This window comes from Ambystoma mexicanum, chromosome 9 (assembly GCF_040938575.1).
Source record: "Ambystoma mexicanum isolate Mex_15411 chromosome 9, UKY_AmexF1_1, whole genome shotgun sequence".
Classification (NCBI taxonomy): Eukaryota; Metazoa; Chordata; class Amphibia; order Caudata; family Ambystomatidae; genus Ambystoma; species Ambystoma mexicanum.
The window spans coordinates 122,538,310-122,559,239 of NC_090931.1; positions in this window are offsets into that span (position 1 = coordinate 122,538,310).

Genomic DNA, 20,930 nt, shown 5'->3' on the forward strand with positions numbered 1-20,930 from the left:
ATGTTGTATATACAAAGCCTGTTAGCTGTAAGTATATAATAAATACATAAATAGTATTTCTTCTGATCTGTAATACAAGTTGAGAAAAGCCAAGTTAGTGCTCTGGACTCTATGAAGATGCACTCAGATGTAAGTCATTTCAATCTGGCACACATCCAAGTCACGCCCAGCATGAAGTGCGCAAATGAAACCCTTTTTTATTTTATCTATAAGTTCAATATTCTGAACGATATACCACTCATATCACACCCTTCTCCTGAGACCCCCCGGTCACACTGAATCAGGAATAAGGCTAGTTTGCAAAGGTAAATGTTTATTTATGTATTTAGAATGTAATCACAATATATTTTAATAGGTAAACAACAATCACCAATGGGGTGACAGAACACTGGATAATAGCTTTAATGCAATAGGAATCAAGTAATGAGCGCAGAAGCAAATGCAGCACAGAAAAGAGTACTTTTGGTTTGTTTTGAAACGGATGGCCCTATGGTTAGGGGTTCCCCCTGTAACACCCCTCGAACCCCCAATAGGCAATTAAATAGATGTGAGGAGAGAGCAGGTATTCAGGGATAGCACAAATCAAACAGAATATCACTCCAACCCCTTCCCCTTCAAACACAAGAGAAAAAACGGAATTGACTTTTCAGCTATCAGAATGGCTTTGAAATTGCCTTTGGAATTGACTGAGCAAAACACCAAATGTGGTCAAAAATACTTAAATTATTATAAATTCCTATGGGAGCCACTTTGAACAGTTGCACACAATCACAAACAATGATTTAGTCAAAAGAAAACATTTGAAATCTCAAAGTCCAAGTGGGAAGCAGTTTAAAGCTAATTCATACTTGTAAAAACCTTTGAGAATTTCAATTTGTGGCAAATGTTTCCTTGTGTGATTTTCGCTATAACAGGCCAATCACACTGCACTGCTGGGTTCTATGGATAGCTAAGGATGTAAGGTACAAGTAGGAGTTGAAATTTCGCTTCTATCATAAAACCTGAGGGAGTTATAGAGGTTTTAGTAAGAGGCGTTTTTGCAAGATAGGCGTGAGAATGGAAAACAGAAATTCAGATTTAGAAATGGCAGATAGGTTTTCTTATACTATATCAAGGACTACAGAAAAGAGAATGCCACACAGGAATCAGTCATTCACGGCCGCTCATAACAATTCATGCGTGATACTCTATTTTCCGTTTGGTTTGGGAATTACTTTTCTTAATCAGATCAATAAGAAGTTAGGTTTTAATAAGACAGTTGAGAAAAGAGTCAGCGCAAAGATAGTTCTAGCAATACTATGGTTCTGAATTAAAGATGGGATGGGTTTGAGATTGGGATCATACAATGCAGATATATTATGGGTCACTGTTCTTCCTATTAATACTCACAGAATAAGTTCATAAATTGGACCCTCAGTTCTGGTCATGGATTGGGTCTGGTCTATCAAGGAAGGACAGCACATCAGGCACAGGACTGGATCAGCTAGGCCAGTCACTGGATTTGCACAGGATCTGCTCTTCTTGTTTGTGAGTATCTCAAATCAGCTGGATAGTGAGTTCCTCAGGCAACTAGTAGCAAGCCAGAGATTTTCAGGATACTAGTCCAGAAGGCCTTCTCACACCACAGCGCTTCATTGGGTTGTAAGAATACGTTAGAGAATTTAGGCCTTGCAGAAAGTCAATAGTTCCCTACTGCTGGCAAGGGTCTTGGCATCTGGATCTGGAAGGATGTTAAAGCTGGATGTAGAATGCTGGTTCAGAGTGCTTCACCGGAATCAGGATAGTGAGTGGGTCAGTGAGTTCCTATGCGTTGTCAGCTGTCTCTATTTATCCTTTCAAATGACATCACAAAATGGATGCATGGGCCGGTTTAACTAAGAATGCCCCTGTGAGCTGGGATTGGATCAAAACCTGATCTCCACCTTGCATCTGAGCGATTGGATCAAAGCCAGATGATGTCACATTTTATGGTTTGCTTTACAGTCCTTCCTTAGAAACCTCCCTTTAGCCACTGGTCCCAAAATCGGATTTTATCCTAAAAACATATTTCTACATTGGTCACCTTTATACAAATCAAACTCAAAGATTCCATATTTTATGTAGTAGCTGTTCCTCAAAATCCCGCAGCTGTGGGATCTTGTTTCATCTTTCTACAGAATTTTGTCCTTTTCGCCATAAACACAATGTCCAAACTTTCTGCAACTTTCCACAAATCTGTGTGTTTACCATAGGGATATGTGTGTAAAGTTTCACAATTTAGCATTAACACATTTCACATAAAACCACATATATTTCCATTCCTGTCTAGAATATGTTACACAGTTCTACCACCTCTTAAAACATGCAGCCAAATATTAGACTAACAGATCTGTTCTTTTTATATTTTTCACCACTTTGAATCACAAGTTATGAGTCTTTAAAAATTGTTCATTGTTTAAGCTTAACAGCAAATGGTCCTGCCCCTTTGTCTCTCCCTGCAGTCCAGGAGCAACCCCCTCCCTTGGGGCGTTCCTTCCAGGAGCAGTTTACGACCCCTTTCACACCTCTGTTTCCTGGGCTGAAGGCTCTGCTATTGTTCATTCTCTTTCTGTAGACAAAAGTCTTGGATAACCCACAATTATCATCTCCCAGTAAGTTTCTGCTGAGAGGATTTCCCCTCCCCTTGTAAGAAACCTGTTTTTCCACTTTCAAAGGGTTGCAGCTCAGCCAGGCTAAGTTATTCTTAATTAAAAATCCAGCAGAAACTGAATGTGTTGCATCAAATCACATAAATACATTACTTTCTTAGCTTTAAATCTTTGGGATCAAAAACACAACTAAGATCTGTATTTCTTTTAGCAACAAGTCTTTTATGTTTGCTAATCCAGCAGATTTTTAGTTGAAATTCTTTGAAGTTTCATCAGGAGCTCATCTGACAGCTGTCATTCACAGGTAGCCCAGGGTACTGCACGCAGATTTTGACAGGGGCTGTCAGTTTACAGACAATCCAGTTTTTCTGAAGAAATGTTTTACTCTTTACACTTTAGGACTTTATATATTCGCCATGCTTCATTAGATTACATGAATTTTAGCACCAAGCAAGGTTTTAAATGTTGAGAAGTGTTGTGTATAGGCATTTTGGAATTGTTATCAACAAAGCAAATGTCCTTTATAGGCACATTTTGGAGTTTCATTTGCAAAGCGCTGCTTCTCTTTCTGCACTCTGTTTGCTGGTCATGGAGCAAACTGGCACATTTTCTGTAGTGTGTGTTCTATCCCGCCACACATGCACCATGGGTGGCAGGTTGTGCATCCATCTATTTGTTGTGTTGCAGAACTTGTTTTTTAGGTTTTTTCTGCGCACAAGTGTATGCCGCCATTGTTGCAGTTTCTTGCGCCATAACTATCAGAGTGATGCCGCAAAGCACAGCGGAGTGGGTCAATACATCCCACACATCCCCCATGATGTCACTTTCAAGGACCAGTAATTTCTGCATCTCTTGCTGTGGACTATTATGGGGACCCTTTATGCACCAGAATATGAAAATAATTTGTTCTGCTAAGAAGAGACTTCTTATCCTCTGTTGCTGCAGAATGACTTGGTAAGACATACAATCAGAAGCTATAGAAAAATGCAAATCTCTGATGTTTAGTTGGAAATCTCATTTTATCTTACTGTGCATGTATTAGTGGGTGTGGTCATCACAGAAGGTGAGTCACATCAGCCTCCTTTTAGCGAAGAACACCTATGATAATAATATCTAGTTTCATATAGTGCTACAAACCCACAGGTATCTAAGTGCTGAAATAGAAATTGATATTATCATCCCAGGTGCAAGGTTCTCAATTTATCGACCTCATAACGAGGAAAGTCAGGTAGATAATGCCAGATGGGAAGAAGAAAGTTAAGGAAACAGGTTTCAAAACCAACAGTTTTGACTTTTGCATGATTAATTCATTAATTTTGTATAACACAGTTTATTCTGGAGACCAGTCTCTAAGCACAGGTGCAGGATTCAAACCTGTGTTGTTTTGTGATGTCTTGCTCCTAACACACATTACCCCTGAGCTATCCTCCTAGCCCGAGGTAAAATGGGGGTAAGCCTTTGCCAAATTCACCTTAGTGGTACTACCTGGACATAAGATGGAGCATCTGGAAAATGGGTTCATAACTTGAGGTTATTATAGCAGGGATCTATATGATTAGAGTGACACATTCACTGCAAATCTTGAAAATGTAGACATTCTTTCAAAATTCTTGCACTTTTTTTTACAATAAAATGTGCGGGAGACCCCCAGGAGCCCCCACATCCCCTGTGCCTAATAAATACCTCTACCCCACTTACCATCTGTTTTTGTGAGAAACAGTGCAAAGATTTGATGGAGAAAAACACTCAATTTTCGGGGTCACCGTGATTGCATTCAATGTTTTGGGTTGATACCTATTGCAGTACCTGGCAAATGCCTAATTATACACAAGCCAAAACTGTTGGATTGTTAATGGTAGTTTTTCACAGGAATCAAACCATTGTGCTCAGCAGACCGCTTAGATTTTACACTGGCAGGCCAGAGATTGATATTACTGCTTGATAGAGCTATCCTAAAGAGATCCCAGGAGGACGTGTTTTGGTAGGGGAAGGCTGTGTAGTAGGTGTGAATGGCCACTCATGTTAGAAATACAATCAGTGGTCAATAGGAGGGTAAAACAACCAATCAACACTCACAATCTGTGTGTCCCTCTTTACAAGGGATCCCCTCATAGTTGTAATGCAGTGTAACTGTTTTGTCTTGCAGGTGCCCCTATAAGCAGTTGCAGTTGGTGAGCAGGTGTAAGTGGATCTAGGTCACTTAACCTAAGTCCCGCCCACCACCCAATCACTGCTAAATTGTTGGAACCTTCCTGTTTTGCAACCCTTTTTCCCTACTTAAGCAGCCCTCCTGCCTCTTTTCCTTTGCAGCTGATGAGCAGGTGCAAGTGGATCTAGGTTGTGTGATCAAAGCCCCGCCCACCTGTAAATCACTGCTAAACTGTTGGTGCCTTCCTATTTTGCCGTCCTTTTCCCCTACTTAGGCAGGCCACCTAGCAGATGGTCAAATTCCTCACAGTTGGTGAGCAATTGCAAGTGGATCTTGGTCAGGTGGCCTATGCCTCACCCATCTGTCAATGACTGCTAAACCGTATGTGCCTTCCTGTTTTGCCACCTTTTTTCTATACTTAAGCAGCCCTACAGCCTCTTTTCCTTTGCAGCAAGTGAGCAGGTGCAAGTGGATCTAGGTTACGTGATCAAACCCCACCCACCTGTAAATCAATGCTAAACTGTTGGTGCCTTACTGTTTTGCCGTCCTTTTCCCCTACTTAGGCAGGCCACCTGCCTCTTTTCCTTTGCAGCTGATGAAGTGGATCTAGGTCACATGGCCTAAGCCCCGCCCACATGTCAATCACTGCTGCACTGTAGGTGCCTTCCTGTTTTGCAACCATTTTTCCTTACTTAAGCAGCCCTCCAACCTTTCTTTTGCAGTTGATGAGCAGATGCAAGTGCATCTAGGGCACGTGGCCAAAGTCCCACCCACCTGTTAGTCACTGCTAAACTGTTGGTGCTTTCCTGTTTTGTTGCCTTTTTTGCCCACTTAAGCAGCTCTCCAGCCTCTTTTCCTTTGCAGTTGGTGAGCAGGTGCAAGTAGATCTAAGTCATAGAGGCTAAACCCTGCCCAAATTTCAATCACTGCTAAATTGTTGGTGCCTTTCTGTGTTGTCATCCTTACAATTATTACCCAATGATTAAAGGGACTCTCCCTTCATGGTTGCATACAAATCTATTCTTTATTATCACAACAGACAGTTCTAGCAACACTATAAAATACAATCCACACTGTAAAGGAATGCAGAGGACTGAGAGTTTCAAAGAAGGAAAAGGAATGCACTCTGGATACTGACAGGAGGGTAGTCGTATGGTTATTAACCACAACCGTTCAAGGCACTTTGCTTCAGCACAAAGGGAGCAATGGGCCTTAAAATGTCTCTAGGGGCCTTGCAGGAAGAACCAGGGGTGCAGAACCACAATGTACCGTGTGCTGTATGTGTTGTTGGTGCTAGACAGGGTCTAGTCAGCTTCAGTGCGCTTTGCAGGCTTCAGTGACAGAGTTCAAGATGGCAAACAACCGAGGGCATGAGGCGGCAAGACAGTTTGGCGAGCAAAGCTGGACAAATGGCTGCAGGCTGGGCTACCATGCAGCTCAGTGTCAAGAATTGTTGTCCCAGTGCTGGTCAGCAGTTCTGAAACACTGGTCGAGAAATGTTTGATGTCTTTAACCGACTCAGCGTAACAGCCAGGGTCCAATGATGAGCTCTTCTTGCTACTCATTGCAAAGTCTTAAGATTATCTGCCAAAAGAGGGGCTCAGCCCTCTTTTAAAGCCAAATGTGCCACAGTGATTGGTGTAGGCTACGCCTACCTTAATGAGACAATCCTGGGGCCCGCTCCAACAATCTCCTGTATGCATGAGGTAATAACCAGAGTACTTTGCAACAGGAACAGTAAAGGGATGAAAACATGTGATATTAAGTCCCACCCATATTCCTGTCATTTGTGGATCAAAGTGTATCTCTGGTAATGGAGCTCCTTGTGCTTCCTGATTAAAGTGGCAGGTCTCCCTTGAAGCTGCAGCGAGACCAGACTCTCTGGCTCTTGCAAACCACAACCCCTGAACTTATGAATGGGGTTTCCCTTAACTTCTAGTTCAAGGGCATCTCTTGCCCGGGAGTCTGAAGTGAAAGGCAGAAAAAAAAGGGCAATGTTTGGACCTTGAGGACCCAGGGTCCAAACCCCTGCTCAGACAACAGGTAAGCATGCGCTGACATGTATTTTCTCCCTCGTCTCCTCAGGCAAACCCCACAATCACCAGGCAATGCCAGCGACATCACCCCTCATCTATGGCTTGAACTCCACAAAGTAGCAACGGTATACAGTTCTTTTGCCGCGGGATTTTTCATTGCAGGACTTTTCATCAGGGTTTTTTTATTGAAAAAAAAATCATCATTTTTTTTTGGGGGGTGTTGGGGGGGTTAAAAATTAAATAAATATCTGTGGATGAAAGGGAATAAAAAAAAAAACAATGAGCTTTTTTCGATAAAAAAATGGCGATGAAAAGTCCCGCAATGAAAAATCCCGCTGCAAAATAACGTAGAACCAGGGTATACCGTCATTTCAACGACGGCTTTTCATCGCAGGGTTTTTTGCCATGATTTTTTTTTGGGGTTATAAATTAAATAAATTTGGTGTGTGTCTAGGGTAATATTAAAATAATTAAACAGATGGGGGGTTTGGCGGGGTAACCCCCCCTAAAAAAAAAATCGATGTTTTTTTTCAAAAAAAAAAAATCTGCGGCAAAAAACACTGCGATGAAAAGTCAGTCTATGAAATCACATAGAACCGTAGCAACCTCACCCACATCAGCCTCAAGCCCACCAGCACCTCCTCAGCATCCAAAACACAAAGTGTATGATTGCCACTGTCCACTCAGCTATCGCGCATGCAGCAGACATCACCAATCTCATCACTACACACAACCTTAATAGCATCTTCATCACCATGACCTGTCTGACACCAACCTTCACCCACATCCTAGACGTCCTTGTCCCCGACAGCTACAGCATCCAACACATAGATGGCTGAACTAGACAGGCAAAGTCCTCACCGTCATCCACAAGACCTTATGGCCCTTCACCAGACTTAACATCGACAACATTGGCTCCTTCTAGTCTTCTCCCTCCACTTCCTGCTCTCCCCGATGGAAACAGACACCTTACATCTAATCTGCAGATGACCGAAACCCAACACTGCCTTCATAGAGACTTCACTGATCAGGCAACCACCATGTCCCTTTCGCACGCCAACAACAACTTCCTAGGCAACTTCAATCTCTCAGGCAACAAGACCACCAAACCAATGAAGGAAGCTCTCCTCAGCCTTCTCAACACCCTCAGCCTCACTCAGCACACAAAAGACCGAATGCACAAGAAAGGTAACATCCTCAAGCTAATAATCACTGCACTGCCTTCCCTCCACTACAGCTCTCCTCTCCTGCTTGACTGGTCTGACCACCTTGCCATGCCTTTCAACATCCTACACACCACCACAGTCAAGCACACCGAGCAGAAACTCATCAGACAAACCATCAGGTCCTTTTAAGAACTTCCTGGTGGAAGCCCTCATCAAAGACTTTGCCAACCTCCACTTCACATGAACTAAACAACCCCAACCAAACTGTGACTCTCTACTGGAAGCTCTCAATGCCATCCTCCATCGACAGACACGCACCCCTGAAACAACTCACCTGCAAACCGAAACCGTCATCACCCGGGTACACTCAAGAACTCAACCTCAGCACAAGAGTCATCAGGAAACAAGAGAAAATCTTGTGTTGCTCCAGGACCTCATCCGACCTGGCACTCCTTAAGTAACTCTGAGCAACCCACCGACAACTAATCAACACAGCCAAGACCTCTGACTATCAGAACACCATTGCAGAAGTGAACAAGAAAAGCAGAGCCCTCTTCAAAGCGGTCAATCACTTTGCCAACCCACTACCTGACCCTGACATACCACACTCCATCGAAAATTCTACTGCCATCAACACATTCTTCATCGACAAAATCAGCAAGATTCGCCAGCACCTAGACACCAGCTCTGCATCCACAGATGCACCTCAGGTCCCACATCACAAAATCTACACACCCTGGATAACATTCAAGACCCCCCACAGAAGACCTGCTTGAAACACTGGCCACCCTCAAAGCCACATGATATACAGAAAGTCAGGCCCTTTCTCCATCCGGACAACTTTAGTTCCACTGTTCAAGTACTGGTCTGTTATGACTCCCAGCATCCATTCTCAAGACACTCTCTACATGGAGATCATCAACAGCTCCCTAACTCAAGGCACCATCCCATTATCCCTAAAGACAGGACAAGTCCTCCGTCTACTAAAGAAACCCTCTCTGGATCCTGATAACCTAGGAAACTATTACACCATCACCCATCTTCAATTCCTAGGTAAAATCACTGAGAAAGCATTAGCCGTGCAACTGCAGCAACATATCAACACCAACAATCTCTTCCAAACCAACCAATCTGGGTTCAGACCCAGATGCAGCACGTTGAAGGCAGCCATATAGGTGGTCGATGACTCCCTCAACATCCTTGATGACTACCGCCCCTGACTCCTGGTTCTACTCGACCTCTTAGCCTCCTTCGACACATAAGACCACCAGGCACTCACGGACACCCTGCATCGATGCAAAGGGATCAGCCACATTGTCCTATGCTGGTTCAATTCCTACCTCGCCGTCCACCATCAGTTTGTTGGGATATACTGCTCTAGATTGCCAATGCTACCCATCACATGTGGAGTCCGGCAGGGTACCATCCTCTCCCCAGTGATCTCAATCTATACATGAAGCCACTGGGAGCCCTCCTAGCTACGCACAACATCCACATCCACCAATATGCTGACACATACAGCTATACCTCAAGATTGCCTCCATGAAGGTCATCCACAGGCTCAAAACCTGCCTCTTGCTGATTCAGTCTTGGATGTCCTGGGCATACTTGAAAATCAACCCCTCCAAAACTGAGTTCCTACTTCTCACAACAGTACTGAACACCAAGACATACAGACTTGGCTATCAACCATGAAACCTGAGGGCTTCACGACTGAGATCTCCTCCTACACAAAGTCCCTCAGGTTCCACATCGAAAAACACCTCTCCTTCAAAACACACATAGCTAGAAAAGCTCTGACAGCTCTCTATCAGCTTTCCGTTCTGTGGAAAGTCAGGCCCTTCCTCCACCCGGACAACTTTAGATCCACTGTTCAAGTACTGGTCTGTTATGACTGGTTTCCCTATGATTGGTCGGAAATAGGTAGAGTGCTTGTTGTTTGTTGTACACTGTTAATTGATTTGTGGAATGTGTCTGGTTGTGTGCAAGGAAGGGAGGTGTGTTATGATTGGTTTCCCTGTGATTGGTCAGAATTTGGTTGAGTGCTTGTTGTTTGGTGTGCAGTGATGATGGGTTTTTGGAATGTGTCTGGTTGCGTGGAAAGTCAGGCCCTTCCTCCATCTGCACAACTTTAGATCCACTGTTCAAGTACTGGTCTGTTATGACTGCTTTCCCTATGATTGGTGGGAATTGGGTTGAGTGCTTGTTGTTTGGTGTACACTGATGATGGATTTGTGGAATGTGTCTGGTTGTGTGGAAGGAAGCGAGGTGTGTTATGATTGGTTTCCCTGTGATTGGTCGGAATTTGGTTGAGTGCTTGTTGTTTGACGTGCAGTGATGATGGGTTTTTGGAATGTGTCTGGTTATGTGGAAGGAAGGGAGGTGTGTTATGACTAGTTTCCCTATGATTGGTTAGAATTGGCTTGAGTGCTTGTTGTTTGGTGTGCAGTGATGATGGGTTTGTGGAATGTGTCTGGTTGTGTGGAAGGAAGGGAGGTGTGTCATGAATGGTTTCCCTATGATTGATTTCTCTTCCTGCCTAATCCTTCCTCCTGAATGCATGGTGTGTGACTGCAGGTATGAGGCCATGAATAGAATGCCTGGAGAGTGACTGGAATGTTGAGTGTGAATGTGATTCCTCCCAGGGCAGTTAGTACTGATGTAGCCTGAGTAGTGGGAGCCAGTGGGCTCCCCTCTGTCTGTGTTTCCTATCTCCTTTCTGTACGTGATGTGACCTGACTGACATTGAAACCTGATTAAAGCAACTTGAAGATCTGACCGCTGACTACCTGAGTATCCTTTACAAGATGATCATAACATGGTCCTATCCCACCTGGATGGGGGCATTGCCTTCCTCGAAGACCTCCCATTGTCCTTCCTTGTGCCCATGAGAAGTGTCCTACACCTGGCCACACGCCTCCTCAGGGGTCTACGCAGACACAGCCACATGACCGTACCGTGCATCGACTTTCATTGGCTCCCACTGCATGCACGAGTCACCCAGCTACCTCATGCAGAAACTCGGCATCTCTGGCGACACTGCACCATTAGAAGCCAGGACATGTGTGACTTGAAATCTACCACTGCAAAAAGGAAAGGACCAGAAAACAAGCCTTCTCTGACTACACCCCAAGACTATGGAACCTTCTCCCCATCAGCATCAGACTCTACACCACGCCCCTACAATTCGGAAAAGATGCCATCCACCCCTCTCCTCCCCGCCCCCTTTTAAAGCTATACCCCTCCTCTGTGCCCCTCTGTATCCTACTACCCGCTTATATCTGAACTGTTGTATACCTCTGTGAAGCACTCTGTTGCTTCTTGAAGCAAGGTCAGTGATCAATAATACAATGATAATAATAATATTACTAATAATAATAAAACAATGTTTAGTGATACAGACCACGGACACGTTTTAGTGTGCACCACGTGCCTTGTAATGCCAGAGGTCCCCGTCTTCTCACAGTTTTGTGTGCTAATGTATGCTTGTGGAATTTGGCCAACAAGGCATACAACTCAATAATGCGTTGTTGAGAAGCAGATCTTGTATACACATGATTTCCCTATGAAACATGGTGACATGAATAAGCCTGCTGCATTAGGAAGTGTCCAAAGACTATGCTGAAAGTGTCCAAAATTTGAGAAATTGACATTAGATACTGAACGATTCTTTTTCTAAAATGTCAGCAGCATCAACTCTTTGATGTTTCTTAATTGTTGGATTGTGAATTGTGTTTCCTGCTGTTGTCCATCTTAAACTCACAAACCATGAATAAAGCTTGACAATGATATACAACCTGTCTGTGAGCAAAATGCATTCAGTGGGTCATGAAAGAATGTTATCGTCACAGCAAATACACAGTGCATGCTTGAACTCTTCTAATAATATCACAACACAGCAGGCAGTCCCTGAAAGCTAGAAAACAGGAAACATTGGCTATTAATAATCTTTTTTCTTAATCATTCTGCATTGTATGCAGCACAACCACCCCAGGGGTCTGCAGCCATACCCTACAGTAAAATAGCTTCCCAGATACTTTAAAAGTCTTTTGAAAGACAATTAAACAGGCAGCATTTAACCTGTCGAAATCAAATTTTACAAAAGTATCTTAATTTGGTTTCTTATTAAAGGCCAGTGGTTCACGATTCAACTGAAATAGCAGGGTTTTTGTTTTTGTTTAATAAGAAGGTATTTATTTGTATACTGCAAGTAGAAAAATAACCCAGAAGAGGAGAGAAGAAGAAGAAGAAGAAGAAGAAGAAGAAGAAGAAGAAGAAGAAGAAGAAGAAGGAGAAGGAGAAGGAGAAGGAGAAGGAGAAGGAGAAGAAGAAGAAGAAGAAGAAGAAGAAGAAGAAGAAGAAGAAGAAGAAGAAGAAGAAGAAGAAGAAGAAGAAGAAGAAGAAGAAGAAGAAGAAGAAGAAGAAGAAGAAGAAGAAGAAGAAGAAGAAGAATCACACTTTAAGCTTGAACCTTTTTGGACAAACCACCTCTGCACCGGACTCGCATCTCTGGCACTTCACACATTAACTTCAACATTGTAGACAATGCCCCCTATCCTGATGGGTGACACTTTCTGGAAAACCACACCAGCCAGGAACCTTCCCTCTTCTGACACAGGATTGCTTGAAGTCCCCACCTTGGCTTATGAGATTATGAAGAGACTTAAAATGAGACATGTTCACAATCCCCTACTCAACTCTTTCATGCCCACCGTCCAACCAGCACCCCTCTTTCCATATTTGTCAATCTTCTGACTCCCATCATCTGCACTCTGAGCCAAGCTTATTTTGCATGAGTGCATTACAAATGTCAGTAAATAGAACATGTTGTAATCCCTGTGTATGAGATGTTGACCTGTCACATATCTGGCTTTGTGTTCTATCATCATTTCTCTAATGATTACAGATGGGCAGAAGAAGAAATGCTAGCGAGTAGATGCATTTTCCTCTGCTCCTTTGTTGGTGTGCAGTTTGTGCTTGCGTTTCCAGAAAGAGCAGACACTGCCAGCGGTAGATTTCCAAAGAGAGCTAGATGTGCTTATTGCACTAGCTTTCAGAAGTGTCTCAGGGTTGCAGTTCCTAAGGCCTTGAGGTTAGATTGGAATGGAGGCCCTTCCTTATAATCATTGTTCAAAGTACTTACTTTGTGTACTCTTCCTCACTTGGGGATATGGGCAGTGTTTCATTACCTGAGTTTTGATCATTAGAAATGGGAGCAGCACCAATGTTATGGCAAATTTCTCTTATGAATCATCCATTAAGGATTTTTAGGTGACTGCACACGTGCGTAGGAGTGGACTGGTGGCAGCAGAAGGTTTTTCGTGTAATTTTATAATTTTTACCAAGCCATACCGCGCTTATGGCATTTGGCTTATGACAGTCTCTAGTGTCTGTCATAGCCATGCCACAAGGTCTTTTGTCTACTCCTTTGTCCATTTTGTCCATTGGCCTTCCACCTAGCCTTTGTGACCCGGGAATTCCCTTATATGGCATGTAATTGCCCACAAAAACAGCGTCTTTCGTGGGCTCCTGCAGGTCATGTGTGTGGGTATCCACAAAGTGGGCTGTGTCAGACGGGTCCCAATCCACACTACTGGTGCCAGGGTGTCTGGTGTGCACGAGAGCAAATGAGTTGCAGTGGTCCCTGATTGGACCACTGCTGGTGTGCATGAGTGGGGCAGATCTCCTCATTGGCTGGCTGTGTGCAAGCACTCACCGGACTTGTGGATATGAGGAGGGGTAGGAGGGGTCCTGAATTCAGACCTGCAGATCAGCAACAGGTCTGAATCAACCTGTAGATGAAGCCAAGTATCCAGAAGAGCTGAGCAGATCCAAGGACTATCCAGAACCGTACAGAAGTAGGTTGGCACCCTAAGCCCGCTGTTATCCCGTTATAGCCCTGCTTTGTGCTTCATCTCCGAAGGCCTATGAAGGTGCTTCAACCCCTTGGAGTAGTGGGACCAATCACTCTCAATGACTCATGGCTGTCCTGCAAAAAAGCTTGTTCGGAAGAGTCGCTGGGGCATCCAGTGGACTGTCCAGCTTGAACATGGGCACCCATACACGAGCGTTGTTACATTCGGTTCTGCCTCAAAACGTTGGGGAATCCTAGCATGCACTGAATTTCAACTTCCCAGTTGCTTTGGGCCACGAAAGAGAAGCGTGTGTCAAATCATGAGAGTTGGGTGCCCTTTTTCACTGTGCAACAGTGACGGTCACTGAAGGTGGTTTTTTCTGCAATCCTTCTTGTGCCCTGAGAACAGCTGCATTGGTGTAACCTCTGTTCTTTAACCAAGACAAAAGATAAAGCTCCTGGTGTAAACCGGAACCGCATCTTCACCTGCAGCGCCTGTGCACCTTCATGCTGAAACAACTGTGGGAAATCATACCTCTGGCGGGCCCCTTCATTCCTGCCAAGTTTGCTCCCAAACTGAGCTAAGAGCGGTGAGTACTGAAACCACTTACCGGTGGCCATTGTTCATCCATTTTATTTTAAGCACAAAGACTTGGGTAGCCTCTTCTTCTGAAAGTCCTCCGAAAGTTGGGAATATCTTTGTTCATCACAGAAGATCCTTCCCTGACTCTTGGAACCTGTTTTCACCCTTCAGAATCCTGTCTCTGACTTAGAATGTGTGCTTTGTGACTTTGCACATGACCAAGCATTTTTACCCATGCATCAATAATTGAACACAAGGCTCCAAACATCGGAGGGATGGATTTATAAAGTTAGGGTTATCCATCTCTGAAGATTGTAGATATATAAAGTTTGCCTGCCTTTTCTTCCTACATGTTCTGGTGGGATTCCACACCTTACCGCATTGACCAAAGTGACTGTATTTTACAAAGTGTGTTGTTTGACTGGTGTTTTTACTGTGCAATTCATTATCCACTTGTTTTCATTCTTGGGCCTAATAAGTTGTATATTTTCGTATACTACCATGTAAGGGTAATTCTTGTCGTCTTGATGTGTGTTCTCATCAAAGACACCAGATCACCCCCACTCCTCCTTTGACTTAGCCTTGACTCCTCTCCAAGCTACCGTGAATTGATCTGGCTATCTTCCCAGAAGTGTTCCTTGTTTCACTCAAATTGGTGGCCTCCTAAACATTTTTCAACAGAGCAGAGTTTAGAAATCCATTCTAACAACCAGTTGCCCCCATTGGCTGTGGTGCTGATGGCCCAGAAAGCTTTAAAATTATCAAATAGAAACCTGCCCAGAAAATATCCTTGTGTTAGGACTGATCCAGAAGAATTTCAGTTCTTTTCACTGGACTTGTTATGCCTTACTCATTCCAGCTCCTGACTTTAAGAAACCCCATTTAGAAGTATACAGTTATGTCTCAATATGTGATGTTGTGATTAGCGGTAACTAGCGTGTAAACATTGTTCCGAGAGAGAGAGAGAGAGAGAGAGAGAGAGAGGGTGAGAGTAGTAAATGTATATTTCAACTTGTGTACTTGATTACATAGGATGTAAGTATTTTATTTTGTAAATGTCTGTACCAGGGAGATGAATAGGATAAGCAAGGGAAATGAAAAAAACAGCAACAAGCAGAAATCTAAGATGTACCATGGGGGGGGAAGAAAATAAGTTGATGGCTTGCTATAACATTATCCAACATCCCTATCTGCAATATGCTGGATTCTATGACCATTCAATTTAAATTTGAAATATAAACAAAAAAAATTACATCACAACACAGTACAGTTTGTCAGCTTCTCAGTCCCAATACATGTCTACAAGTTTAAAATGTAAAGCAACATTTGTTTAGATCATTGCGTGTCAAACGTTGGTTTTCACTGGTAAGGGTGTTACTTGTCAGCGAATTACTTGACATCCAAAGGATATTTGGGTCTTCAAGATGCCTGGTGGTATCCTTGCATGTTCTTATCATGTCTGCTGGCCTGATCAGGATGTATTAAATGTCAAGGGATTGGAGAGTGGGTCGCATGTCGATTAATCTTGGAGGTGGTCTCGGCTATTGGGAATATTGATTGATTTGTCTCTAAATTGGGAAGCTCTTATCAGTTATTTCAAGTCCAAACTTACACAGTTGACTGGAATTATTAGTTTGTTCATGGATCGTAATGGTGGACATTCTTTGGAAATTATTCTCCAATTATATTTGGTTAATTTTCTTCCTGTCATCATGCATGTTATTGATATTTGGGGACATAATGAAATTGATGTAGTTGAAGGGATTGGTCGAAATGTATTGAGGAGCACTCCTATTGAGTATCAATTTAGCATCACTAGTATACGTGTGAAATTGTAAATTGGAGGACGTTGGTTATATTGGAAAACACCCAATGCCCCATCTGATGCCATACTGGTCTTTCAATGAAAGAAATGAATTCTCATAAAATAGTCATGCGGAATAGTGCTATCATTGATTTGCAGAGTCATTTTGGCCAATGGGTCACTTACTTGTTGGTGGATTATTTATCCGAGTCTAATTTAATGGTTAGAAATCAATCTTGTCGTATTCTTAAACAGCATTGCTTGGAACGGTCTCTGGTTGACGTGGCCTCTAAAAGTCTTTTGGGAATTTTTCATACAATGTATTAACCCCCCTGATGGTGTGGGATTATCTAAAAAAAACAAAAAACAATATTGCACCTTCTTTCGAGGTCACTGGAGTTTGGCACCAAATAATATGGAGTGTTGATTATGTGCAGGACAAAAAATGGAAAGTATTAAACATCTCTTGATGGAGTTTCCTTTTAAGCCCAGATCAAGATGTGTTTATCTAAATGCTGCAGCTCTGATGGAAATTGACGCAATTGATATTCAGTCTGTTTGGAATATTTTCATGAGTGGAAATAGTGAGGCTTGCACATTCTTTTCAACAAAATTTTCGTACAGAATACAGCAATGTGTAAGTATTTCATGTGAATAATAGATCTTTTATGCAATTTTACTGGCTGAGATTTTTACTTACGTTTTATAATTCTTGTGATTTTATTCCCTGTTTACAACTGATGAGTTTGTGAGGTTGATGTATGAAAGGTTCACTGTGTTAACTGCATTATACTTACAATAAAAACAACAAAAAACACTTTTCTGCTTCGACACTCTATCTACTGCAAAGTCTGGATTGTTATAAATCTTGTGTCCTTTTGATTTTATGGGCCAAGCATAGCTTGTTGCTTGAAATTTCCACCTCTAATAGATCTCCCAACATTATTTGCCAATCAGTATCACAGCTGGCTGTGACAAATCAACTTCCGGGGCACCAGTGGTCCAGGGATGAATATCGGTTTCTAAACCATCAATCAGCACCACAACTCTAGTACACCAGAAGGGATATGAACAGATTGGAAACACAAGCAAATTATAAACCGCCTTGTGCGATTTTGGTAACGTGGACAGAATGGCAGGATTCATCTTCTGAAGGTTGTGGACCGTTGGTTAATTGCAACACAGCAAAAATACAATTATTACCCAAATATAAAAGGGACTGTCCAGACAAGGTTGTATAACAATATCTACTTTATTATTATCACAAAAGACAGTTGTGACAAAACTATGAAATACACCCCACCCTGTCAAGGAATGCAGACGACAGTTTCAAAGAAGAAACATTGATGCACTATGGGAACTGACAGGATGGTAGTTGGTATGGTAAATAAATCGCAACAGTCCAAGGATACTTGGTTTCAGCACAAAAGGGAGCAATGGGTCGTAAAATGTCTCCAAGGTCCTTCTGCGAAAGACCATGGGGACATAACCACAGTGTACCTTGTGCTGTAGATGTTCTTAGTGCTCGACAAGGTCGATTTGGTTTTAGGGAACTTCACAGCTTCTGTGAGAGAGCTCAAGATAGGAGACAGCTCCGGGTATAAGGCAGCAAACAGTTCGGCGAGCGGACAGATGGCTGCAGGCTGGCCTACATGGTGGCTCTGGGTCAGGAATCATTTTCTCAGTGCTGGTTGGCAGTTCTGAAGCACTGATTGAGACGTCTCATCAGCATCTAAGCGACTGTGGTGTAACATTGGTTAGCATGGAGGTTGGTTGCAGCTTGATGGACTCGACTGGCATGACAATGTACTTAAGGTGGACGTCGGTAGATGCTTGTCTCTTCACTTCTCCTAGCTTCTTCACTTGGATTGTGTCCTCCTTTAAGGTGGACGGCCCAAAGCTGAGGAGTGTGTTATAGGAGCCTCCTTGTCCTGGGTGTCTGGTTTTGACTCTCTCTGGCACTTCGCACCTAGGAAGCGTCCTGCAGAGACTAGCAAGTTCTGCTTCTGCTGAAACCTTCAGATGATCTACCAAAAGAGGGGCTTTGTCCTCTTTTAACGCCGAATGGGCCACAGGGATTGGTGTAGGCTAAGACTACCTTAATGAACCAATCCCGGAGTCACACCAACAATGACCTGTATGTGTGAGGTCTTAACCAGAGTGATTTGCAACAGAAAAGGTAAAGGGGTGAAAATGTAATACTAAGTCCCACCCAGCTTCCTTTCTGTTGTGGATCAAAGGGTCCCTCTGGTTAATGGAGCTCGCTGTGGTTCCTGATTAAAGCGGCATGTCTCCCTTGAAGCTGCGGCAAGACCAGACTTTATCGATCCGGCAAACCACATTGTCGTACCTTATAAATGGGTTCCTTCTGCGGGGAAGACTACTGTAAACGCTCAGCCTCAGACATTTCAATTCACTGTCAATCGATACTGATGGCAGAAGCTGGCTTTAGGTTGATACAGTTGCATATGAATGGGTGTTGATGTTTCCTGTGTCATTTTTAGCCTCTGCAGCCAGGCCCCAGTTGGGCCTGTTTGAATTACCCTGTCAATAGTATGTGAATCACTACCACCAGTTGCAGGGCCCAACAAAAGGTCAGGGTGGATGCATGAATCGTTTGATAGTTGCTCAGGCTGGCCATGGAAGATGGAAGGTTTGGCCGTCCTTCTTCTGGAGATGCATCATGTACTTCTCCTGTCATATCCCAACAAAATATGACCAGGGGGGACTGAGCTTGTAGGCTGTGTCCACCCTGAGTACATGTGTCTATGAGTATGTTGTGTGGTGAGCCAAGTAAAATGTGCATAGATTACCCTGCACATTTTTCAGAGGTTGATCTACCATCATTCAATTTCATTTAAAATTTCAAAAAAGCCCAGGTGCACACTCAACATGCCCATGTTCGAATTCCTCACAATGCTCCTAACAATGTTGCAAATATTCCTGATGTTCACCCCTTCCTTATGAAGACAAAAGGGAACAGGGGATTGGACAAAAGCAAGCCTGCTATGAGATGTCCAATTCCTGTTGCTGTGACAAATTGTCATGCCTGGCTTGGTCGGGTGCACCCTCTCGGGACCCCTCCTCACCTCTTTCTTCCGAAGAGCTGTCTCGGGTCTCTGAAGACTCCTTTTGCCTGGTCTTCTTGACTTCCTTGGCCTTCTTATCCTTAATCTTCTTCTCCTTTTTATCGTGCAAAGAGGGTCTGGCTCCCCCGGAGGTAATCTTGACAGGAATCAATTTCCAATCCAAAGGGAACCCCGGGGAGCCAGCCTGAAGCAGGGAAAAAGCCTCTAGGCACCAAAAAACCCTGCTTGTTAAGTTTGTCTTAGTGGAGAAACCAGTCCAAGATGGGTGTTGTCCATAGAAATACTCCTTACAGAGTATTATGCAGAGGTAGTCTTCTCTTCCCTTTCGTTGGTAACTTTGTCGGGATGACGTGCTGACTCCAAGTAATGATATAGAGTTGGAGTTCAGGTTGGGAATAATCACTGAGCTGACCAAACCCCTGTGAAGCAGAACAGATGCGAGTCGGAGCCTAAGTGACTGAAAAGGGCAGTTCGGAAGGAGACATAAGCAAATAAGCCTCTGAACCGATGAACAGAGCCAGAGAATATAGAGAAGTAAGCCGACAGATAGACACAGACCGATCAGCGAGGTAAGATAGGATGCAGGGTGAAATACCAGAGCACCAGAACAGTCGTCCAGAAGCACGATAGGATAGTCAGAAAAGGCTGTCTCTAGAGAGTAGTCCGAGTCAGAAAGGAAACGCTAGAAAAGCAGCTTGCACCGGGGAAAAAAGGAGAGAGGTCGTACCTGCAGAACCGTGCTTAATTTGTGCCAGTGTTTGCCGGTGGGCATCGCCGGCAGTCTTTTTTGGGCACCAGAACATCAGGGGGCCAGCGCACGTGCAATTTAAATGGTTTTGTTTGTTCTTTGTTCCGCACCTCGCTTCCATCATAAATCATTCCAGGCCATGGACGTTTCCTGAAATCAATTTGGCTTTAAATGGGATGCTTTTATCTCCTAATGTGTGGGCCGATTTTCCAGCTGCCTTTCATTAAAGTTTTACTTTTGTCAATTTCTTGCTGAGCTGCACCTATCGTGTCATCTCTGTAAGAAACATGGTGCCATTTAAGAGTTCAAGAAGTGATACAGTCCTACTCCAACCAAGGTTTCATGTCAACGAGCCATTTATCAAGTTCCCGGGCCCTCACATGTGATTCCTGCCACAGGCGCAGCCTGCTGCTCTCCAAACCATGCTTCTGACAGACACTGGAGCCTCGGAGATAAAAATTACTAAACTTGGGAAACTGAAGGTAAGCAAACCTTAAAAGGTTTAAGAGTTTATATACACGTAAGAGAATTTTTCAAATTATAGAAGCTCTACAAATGGCTGCTCTATGAGAGCTGAGATGCAGCCCATGCATGATTTATTGGTAATATAGGCAACTTGCAATGAAGGGTTAAAACGCTAGTCTCTCTCCAGATTTAGTAAATTGTTTTACTTCAACATTTCCCGTCCTCTATCTGTATTTTGCATTTTACAATAGTGCTTGTGACAGCTGCTGTAATGTGAAGTGGTCAAGAGAAATGGATTCCATTTTCAATCATGTATTTTCACGTCCCAGGATTGCTTGACAGATTTGCCTTTTTGTGTGTTTATTCTTCTCACTTCTGAGCCCTGTGATAATCAGTTGTAACATGGACC